The sequence below is a fragment of the Mauremys mutica genome, chromosome 20 (genome assembly GCF_020497125.1).
Source record: "Mauremys mutica isolate MM-2020 ecotype Southern chromosome 20, ASM2049712v1, whole genome shotgun sequence".
Classification (NCBI taxonomy): domain Eukaryota; kingdom Metazoa; phylum Chordata; order Testudines; family Geoemydidae; genus Mauremys; species Mauremys mutica.
In genome coordinates this window covers 3,124,258-3,133,294 of record NC_059091.1, presented here as the reverse complement: position 1 = coordinate 3,133,294, position 9,037 = coordinate 3,124,258, and the positions used below count along the sequence as shown (strand labels likewise).

Here is a 9,037-nt window from a genome sequence, read left to right as displayed (position 1 = left end):
GCACTAATAAACTGCCTTTTCTTGACTCTCCAACCCTTCATTCCGATCCCCGGGCGCGCTCTCCTGCATGGAAACGCTGCAAAAACCGCGTCTGCTTTTCCGTGACCTTTCCTTTCCGCTGCCTGCAGTTCGCACCTCGCTGTATATCCTCTATAGGCTTCTGCCCCGGGAATGGCCCATATCAATGAGCCTCGTAGCTAGTTCTCTGTGCAAGTCCCTTGTTGGGGTGCCGACTAGAAACCGCTAACTGCTGTGCACTGCAGCTGGAGCTCTCCCAGCGGGAGAACCCCCGGACAGGGTTATTCGCCTGCTGCACAAAGGAATCCCAGAGAAGAGCCTGGGGTGCAGGCTGGGCCTGGCCAGCGCGTGCATGGAGACTGCCACGGAAACGGTCAAGGTGGTCACGGCTGAGTTGGTGCTGACTCTGGGGTGCTGGCAGGGCTTGTTCCAGCCGACGCCAGCCTGAGCGCTTGACGAGCCTGGCGTTTCGTTGGGGTTTTGCAAGAAGCTGATGCGGGGACAGCTGGGCTGGGCTCTGCTAACCGAAATTCTTCGGCTGATCCAACCAGGCCACTTCGGGAGCTCGCAAAGCCCTGGGCGTTTTCTGTCGGATGAGCTGGGAGGTTAACGCTGCGTGGAAGGGGCTGGAGCTAGCTTGACGATGGCTCAAAATTATGATGGGCTCCTTGAGAAGTCCCCCCCCACACACACACACCTCGTGCCAGCACACAGCGTTGCACGGGGGTAGAGGCGAGCGTATTTGGGGAAGAGAACATCAGACTGTTGTGCTCACGTGGTCCCCGGTCCTGCCAGACCGCAGCTCGTGTTAATCACGAAACTGGCTTCTCTGTAATCTGTCTGCTTCACCAGGGAGCGGTCGCCTCAGCTCTCCTGCCCCGGGTCTGGGCTCTGGCTCCAGGGGTGTTTAGCAATAGGGTGTTTTGACATGGCTGCTGCACCCCCTGGGGTCTCCTGGGCCGGGCTTCTCTCAGCTCTGGCTTGGCGTGTTAGCTGCCAATCTTTGTTTTTGGAGAGAAACGGCTCTGCTGCCTTTACCCACTCCTAGCATTTCCCGGGGGGGGGGTGCACCCCCACGAGTGGAGCAGGACAGGTTAAATGGGGGGGAAAGTCCCTAGATGCTTGCCAAGAGAACTTTGAGCCGGTGACTGGAAGTGCCGCCAATCGCTGCCTGGGTTTGCAGAGCCTGAAACAAGGGCTCTGAGGTGGAATTACCCCCAATCAGCCCAGCAGTGCTAATTCAGAGGCCAGTACGGATACTTTAAATGTCCCCATTCTTGCAGGCAGTGAAAGAGGTAAGAGCAAAGATCGGCTTTGCAGGGCTCTGTTCCGGCAGGAGCCCCTGGCTGCCAGCACTTATCCCGGACCCAGCCCGGCTTGCAGGCTGCGCTGCTCGAGCCATTGCAAAGTCAGCAGCAGGAGGGGGACGGGGGCATGGCGGGCTGGGACTGGACCTTTTGCTTCTACTTTAGGAAAGCGGGTGTGTGAATTCTCCTGCTTCTTCCTAAGCCACAAGTCTCAGGAAGGCCGAGTGCCTGGCTCTGATGGCTGGTTTGCTGGTGGTGGATTTGGGAGGGGTGAATCTTTGACCAGCCCCCCACCCCCTTCTCCAGGCGTTTGACGGGTCTCTGAGTCTAACAGGGGTTGGCAAAAGCAGCGTTTTGAAATAGTCTGAATAAAACTCGTTCCCCCTCCCTGGTGGGAGGCTCCCCGCGGGCTCAGCACAACCTCGCTGCAAATCAGGAGCCGTTACAGGCTTCCTACCCCCAAGAGATACCGGGGGGGGGGGTCAAATGCAAACTCCCTTCACCCCCACCCCCCATCTGTCCTCACGGGTGATGCAGCCTCTGGGACCCTGGGTCCTTCCCAGGCCCTTCCACGATGGAACCTGTGTCCAAGATGTTGGAATTGCTGCGTGAAGAGCAACGACTTAAAGCTCCTTCCCCTCCGGCTGTTCTCCAGGTGATTTTATTTTGGAAGCAGAGGCCCGCAGGCCTGCTGCTGGCGGCAGCGCCTTCCGTACCCTCTGGACCAGTGCAGTGCCTGAACCCGCTATTGCTTACTGCTCAAAGCAGCCATGGCAGCAGGCCGGCCCGTGGCCAGGAAGCAGCCTTGTGAAAGCACCCCGAGGAACAGCGCCGTAGCCTTGCATACGCTCCCCTGGGGGCCCTGCATGCTCGGGGGGGGGGAGAGCAGAGGCTGGCCCCACTCCACTGCTCTGCTCTCTTCCACCTCTGTGGTCCAGGCGCTGGGTGGGGTCCCCGCCATGAGGACCAGCTCTGGTGCATGCTGGTTCCCAAGGCTGCCGGCTGGCCAGTAACGGAAGGATGATGCGACAGGTTCGGAGCTTGTCCAAACAGCCTGCGGCTCTTCCAGGCACCAGGCTGGCAGCGTCTGGTTCCTCCGTTTCCTTCCCCCGCACCCTGTGCAGCTGGGGAAAGGCCAGACGCTCTTCAGGCTCCTGCAGCTGAGCTGGGTTCTGCTTGCTGCACCCGGCATCAGCTTTTCCTCCGGCGCTTTGCGGCAACAGAAAGGCCCCCGCCGCCCCCTTCCCTAGTTTGGCCCCTGGAGCGTTTTGCGAGAGGGGGAAGCGTCATTAAATGCTCACCGTGGGGTGGCGGATTCTGTCTCAAATCTCCCAAGCCCCTGTCCCTTAACCATCCTTCCCCTGCACTGTTCAAACTGCCCCCGTGCTGGGGGGGGAGCACGGCAGCTGGTTAAGCAGCACCCAGCACCACCGCAAGCCAGGGGCAGGATGTGTTTGGACAGAGCTTGGTCCGCGGGAGGCCTGGCCCACGGCTGGGCGCCGACGTGCCGGAGCAATGACCCTCAGGCCGGGTGCAGGTTCAGCATGAGGGGGACGGGTGGGATCGTAGCCAGGGTCACGGATCCTTGGTGAAGTGTCACGGGCCAGCGAACGAGGGGTCAGGTGGCACCTCCGCGTAGCTGCGTTTTCTCTGCACGGGGAGCTGATTCTGTCGCTGGAATAGACGCTCGTCGGTGTGACTGACAGCCAGCCGGGCCAGCGGGTCCCCATGTGCCTGGGGGGAGAGTTGCTGGCATTTCATGGTTACAACGTCTCCCGTGGCTCCCCCTTCTTGCACTGCCCGTGGGCGTCCCCGTTCTCCCCCTTTCCATCTCTGCTCTGCTCATGAGCCGCCGGGCCTGGCAGGTGCCCCGGCGACCAGGGAGAGCGGGTGCCTTTACTTCCCGTCTTCTAGCTCCAGAAGAAGAAAGGTGAAGCCTAATCCAGCTGCAAGAGACCTGGCTCTGCTGCACCTTGGTGCTGCTCTCTGTCCTGTCTCCCCTCCCACCCTGGGGCCTGGCTGCTGTATCTGGCAAGCGGCCTGGGGCAGGGGCATGTTCAGTGGTACGTACAGCACCCTGCACCTCTGATGGCTCTTGGGGCTTCTAGCCACTGTTGCGATGCTGCTGGGGAGGGGGGGAGATGCAGCAGCTTGTACCCCCATCCCATCCCCCCCCTTTGCTGTCTGCTTATGGGGCTGGGAGGGCAGGGAGTGCTCATTGCCACGTGCCACACGGCTGAATCCACCTCTTGTGTCTCATCACAGGCTGTCGGCTCCTGGGCGTAGGGCCTGGCTTTGTTATGGGGGGCAGGGCGGTGCTTAATTTGTGCCCTGTCCCCTCTGGGCCTGGCAGTTCAGAGCCCTGGCCCCTCTGGACGTGCTGCATCAGTTATGGATGTAAAAAAATAATCCTTGAGCCCTGGCTGCTCTTTCATTACAAATTAAGCACCGGGGGCCCCGATCCCTTCTTGGAGCTTGCACGTGCTGCTGCGGTACCCACCCGACTGCCAGCTCACCTGGCCTCAGACAGCTGCCAGCCTGGCCCCAGCAGGCTGCCAACCCCCCGGGGAGAGCCGGATCTCCCGGCCCAAGCAGGGAAACCCTCCGAGGCTCAAAGGTGTGAGGCCGGACCGGACCCTGGATGGCTGCAACGCAGACCACAGGCCCCAAGACATGAAGGTTTCCCCCCCAGCCCCCACCTTGGCCCAGCCCCTGCTTTTCATCAGTCCCTGTTTGGGGGGTCTCTGAGCCCCCCACAAATAAAATACAGTGGGGGTGATGGTGGTGTCCCTAGTGTCCGTATACTCTAGCGCGGGGCTGGGCCGAGTCTGCAGTTATTCACTCTGAGTTAGGGGCTCGGGGGCCGGTGATGCATTGTACCGTTTTTAGAAGGTCTCTTTCTATAAGTCTATAATATAGAACTAAACGATTGTCGTATGTAAAGTCAATAAGGCTTTTAAAAGGTTTAAGAAGCTTCATTTAAAATTACATTAAAGTGCAGAGCCCCCCAGCCCGGTGGCCAGGCCCCGGGCAGTGTGAGTGACCCTGAAACTCAGCCTTCGGCACCCAGGCCATAGGGTGCCTCCCCCTGCGCTAATGCATTGGCTGCCCCCTGCTGGGGGGAATAAGCCATGCAATCCTCCGCAGCTCCCCGGAGCCTCTCCCCGGCCCAGGGGCAGGCGCTGTGGCGGTGCGGGGCACGGTGGGGTGAGGCGCAGGCCTGCAGCCCCTGACGCTGAACTGGGTCAGAGCTGTCGCCCCAGGGAGGGGGTCGTGGCGTGGCGACGGGGGGGAGAGTCAAACCCCACCCTGCAGTCGCGTGATTTACACCCCCCCCCAACGCTGCTTGTACTCGGTTGGGCGGAGAATCCAAAGCGGGGGCTGGTCGGCTCTTGGGGGGGCAGGGCGGGGGCTGTGTTCTGGGCTGTACAGCGCCTGGCGCGCCGGGCTCTCAGGCGTCTCCTGGGAGCGGCTAGAAGCCCCAATCACTGAGTGAGGCGGAGCAGCTGCTCCACCCAGCCAAGTGCAACTGGCCCCTCGCCCCACTGGGCTGCCTTCGGGGGGCCCCCCATTGCCAGGCTCCTGCCCCCCGTTTGCCGGGGGACCCAGTGACACATGGGCAGCTGTGAATGAGGCGGCGACGTCGGGCAGCGGGTGCCCTGCTCCATGCCCGGGAGCCACACGCCCGGCTGGCTGCGAATCAGACGTTCCAGATTTAAATACCCCACTGGTCTCCCGGGCGCCCTCTCATGCCAACGCGCTGCGGAAGGCTCACGCCGGAGCGGGCAGCCCTGCTGCGCCGTCCTTTTCCGGCGGGCCTGGCGGTCCCGCCCGCAACCAGGGCCAGGCCCCACAACACGGAGGAAGGGCCCCGGCCTGGCCCGACAAGCTCACGCTGCGGCAGCCGGCGTGGGGGAGAAGGGGCAGAGAGGGGGGATTATTCACATTTTACTGATGGGGAAGCTGATCCCTGCAGAGCTGAAGGGCCGGAGCTTCCCCCCGCGTCCAGGTGCTGGGGGCCAGGGCTGAAACGCAGCCCGCCGGGGAAACTGGCTACAAGCAGCTCGCCCCATGGGCGTCTGTGCTCGAGCTTGGACGTGAAGCCAGGGCTCCACCCCCAAGCCCCCCCGCAGCAGGCACAAGATCTAGGCCCCCTAACCTCAGGAGCTCTGCGGGTGGAAGGAGGTTTGCCCAATTCCTGCTTCAGGCTTTCAGCCGATCCCAGTTAGGGGGTCAGAGGAGACCAGCGTTACCCTGTGTCTGCGCCTGGGAGGATTTTTTTCGGCATCTTCCCCCGGTATCTGGCGCTGGTCGTGGCTGGAGCGAGGAGACGGGGCTGGGTGGCACCAGAGACTGGGACTACGCGTGTGCTTAACATTCAGCATGAGTTTAAGTGCTGAGTCAGCCTCCAGGAGGGGAACGCTAAACCCGTCCTGGGCATTACCACCCCACCTCGGTATGGACCCAGACCGCACCGCGCTAGGTGCTGCACAAAAACCGAGCTAACGATCTAAGCACCAGACAAGCGCCGTCGGCTGGACGCGGCCGGTCGGGGCAGCACAGCGAACCACTGGGCCAGCTGTAGTCAGCAGCCTGCCGACTGTCACGGTTTCCTAGGGAGCCTGGCAAAGCAGGTTTTAAACGAGACCGGCAGGAGGCAGCTTTGTGGGTGTGCGCGGGGGGGCTCCTGCCATGCCCAGCTCGTTCAGACTCAACTCCCGTTCCAGAACCCCCAAGCTCCGGGAGGACGGTCTGGCGGCTGAGCTAAAGGCCAGGACGGGGCTGTGGGCGATCCAGGTTCATGTTTCTGACCCTGCCGCAGCCGGGCTGCCAGTGAGGCTGGAATGGGACAATTTCTTCCCAGTTGTTGTCTTTGCGTTCTGTGTCGGCACGGCACTGGGCCGGCGGCGTGGTGGGCCGCGCCTGTGGCTCCTGCCCGCTGCCGTAAGACACCTAATGCTCTGTGTTTCAGTAGCACCTGGGAGTCCCTGTCACGGACCAGGACCCCCCGCGGTAGGCGCTGGACAAACAACAGAACAACGGGCCAGGCCCCAGCGTGCCGCCCCTCCAAGCACAGGACAAAAGATAATCGCTGGGACCAGCCGGGGGAGAACCAAGGAACGAGAGACGATTTCTTGCCATTAGCTGAGTTTTGCTCCCCCGCTGCACTTCCAGAACAGCCTTGGCACAGATGCCAGAATGGGGGAGGGAGATGGCTCCGTGCCAGATAGAAACCAGCCCCCCCCGATCGGGGACGGGCCCTGGGTAGCAATCCACAAACTCCTTCCCCGGAGCCCTGTGACCCGCCGGGACCCACTGAGCAGTGTCAGGTCTGGGTCACGGCTCAGGTCAGCTGGGCTCTCCCGTTCCTGGCCATGGGGTCAGCGTAGCGGCAGCTGTGTGCCCCCTCCTGCGGGCAACGCAGGTTTGGGTCGGGTCAGAAAAAGACTTGACCCACTCGGGCCCGGGATGGACCTAAGACGTAGGCCACAGCAGATCTCGAATGCTTCCTCCTCCTGCCAGCAAGCGGGGGGAAGGGGGGGCTTTTCTTTGAATGCATTTCGCGGCGCTGCTTGGGCTCGGCGTGGGCCAGGAACGGTGTGACGCTGCTCAGTCAGCCAGAAGGAACCAGCGGTCGCCCCAGCACGAAGTACAAAGTTTATAGAGATTAGCCACCGAGCCAGCCATGTCCTTCCGCACGTGTTTAAAACGGAGCGGAAGTGGCCCATTGGCAGGGCATCCTGGCCTCCCTTTGCAGACCCTCCCTGCTGCTCTTTGCCTGAGCTTGCGTTTTTCACAGTCATTTTCACAATATGATTTTTTGGGGGGATGAGGAAGGGATTTTATTGGCGCTAATGAAACCCGCCGGCCTGTTTTATCTCCTGCCAGCGGTGCCGCCTGCAAGCAGGGGCTGGCGCAAGGAGCAAAGCGAGATTTGTCGCTTTGTCGAAACGGGGCTGAATCTGTTCTGGGTTTGCCCCGAGTGGCCAGGGTGGGCTAGGCACAAGCTGCCATGGGTCCTGCTCCCGTTTGGCAGGGGGCAGCCCAGGCTCTGCCGTGTGCCGAGGAGACTGGAGAACAGAGCTCCCCTTTAATAACAGGAGTGAGACCCGAGCTGCTCTGGGGGAGGGTCCCCAGCCCCCTAGCTATGTGCACGGCCTGATGGGAGTCACTGTTTACATTAGTGCGACATTTCCAGCCCCGTGATTTGCATGGACATGGTCGTACCAGGGTAGCGGTGCTGTGGCAAACTGACTCCAGCAGCCAAACCCTAATTCTCCGCCTCCCTCCCCCTAATTTTTCCCAGGCCTTTGCAGCTATAGATTCACTCCAGCTCTCCGCCGGCTGTGGCCTGTAGCTGTGGTTCTGCTGAGCCGAAAAGTAACCGCTCGAACAAGGGGCACAAATATCTCCTGGCTGGGCACCCAGAGGCCGGGGGATGTGGGGCAGGGCTGGGGTTCTATTGAAAGGATCAGGAGAAAAACTGGGGAGTGGGGCTGGCTGGGTTTTGGTTGTTGGCAGGTCCCCTGCCCTGCCCTGAAATAGCCCCGCAGCCTGGCAACTCCGCACTGGGTGCGTGTGGGTGAAGGTTCGCAGAGAAAAGCGCCTGTAAATCCAGCTGTACCCCCCACCTCGGCAAAGAGGGGATCGCGTCCCCACTGCTGGGGAGCCCCACACTCTGCCAGCCCCTGGCAAAGCAGAGTCAGCATTCTAGCAACCCCCCTACACATTCAGAGACCTCTTGCCCCCCTGCACTACACTCAGCAAATCAAGATGTGACACCCCCCCCCGGAGCCAGTTCTGCAACTGCCCCCCCCCTAAAAAAATGACATGTGCCCCCCACCCCAGCAAATAGTACAGCTGTGCACCCCCCAGGACCAATTCTGCAACCCCAGAGCAACTCACCCCTGCACATCCAGATGTATCGCTGCCCTCCTCTGGGACCCCCATCCAGAGTGCCCCCCAACTGTGCAACCCCCCACTCCAGATGTGCTCCCCAACTCCGCAGCCCCCCCAGGGCACATGTTCCCCCCCAGGTTTCCAGCCCCCCCATCTCCCAGTAAAAGCTGACAGCCCCCCCCCTTGCAGCGCTGCCGGTGCCTATGGGTAAAGCTGTCGCTCCCTGCCCCCTCCCCGCTGGAAAGGGGGTTTATTAAAAGGGGGGTGAACGCTCAGGCCCCCCCCCGCCGCCCACAAAAACGCGGCGCCGTCACGAACAGGATTCGAACCTGTGCGGGGAAACCCCATTGGATTTCGAGTCCAACGCCTTAACCACTCGGCCACCGTGACACCCGGCCGGGCCTGCGCCGAGCGCCGCCTAGACAGGCCGGGCCGGCGGGGGGAGCGACTCAGCCCGCCCCCCCAGCACCCCCGGGATCCCCCGCAGGGCCTGCCCCGCCCCCCCGGCCCCGGCCTGCCCCACTGAGCCCCCCCCGGCCCCATAGCCCCCGCGGCCTCCTGGGCCCCACTGAGCCCCCCCGAGTCCCTCAGCGCCTCCCCCCTCTCCTGGGCCCCACATAACCCCCCCTCTGCCCCCCGCCCCTCTCCTGGGCCCCACATAACGCCCCCGTGCCCCACAGCGTCTCCCCCCTCTCCTGGGCCCCGCATAGCCCCCCCGTGCCCCACAGCGCCTCCCCCCTCTCCTGGGCCCCACATAACCCCCCCGTGCCCCACAGCGCCTCCCCTGGGCCCCACATAGCCCCCCCGTGCCC

At 62.5% G+C, this 9,037-nt stretch overlaps 1 non-coding gene across 1 annotated transcript; it reads right to left on the bottom strand.

The window, feature by feature from the left end:
• Positions 1–8,533: 8,533 nt before the first annotated feature.
• TRNAS-CGA lies at positions 8,534–8,615 on the bottom strand. Its single transcript has one exon. It is a non-coding gene; the product is annotated as a tRNA-Ser (tRNA).
• Between the last annotated feature and the right edge of the window lie 422 nt (positions 8,616–9,037).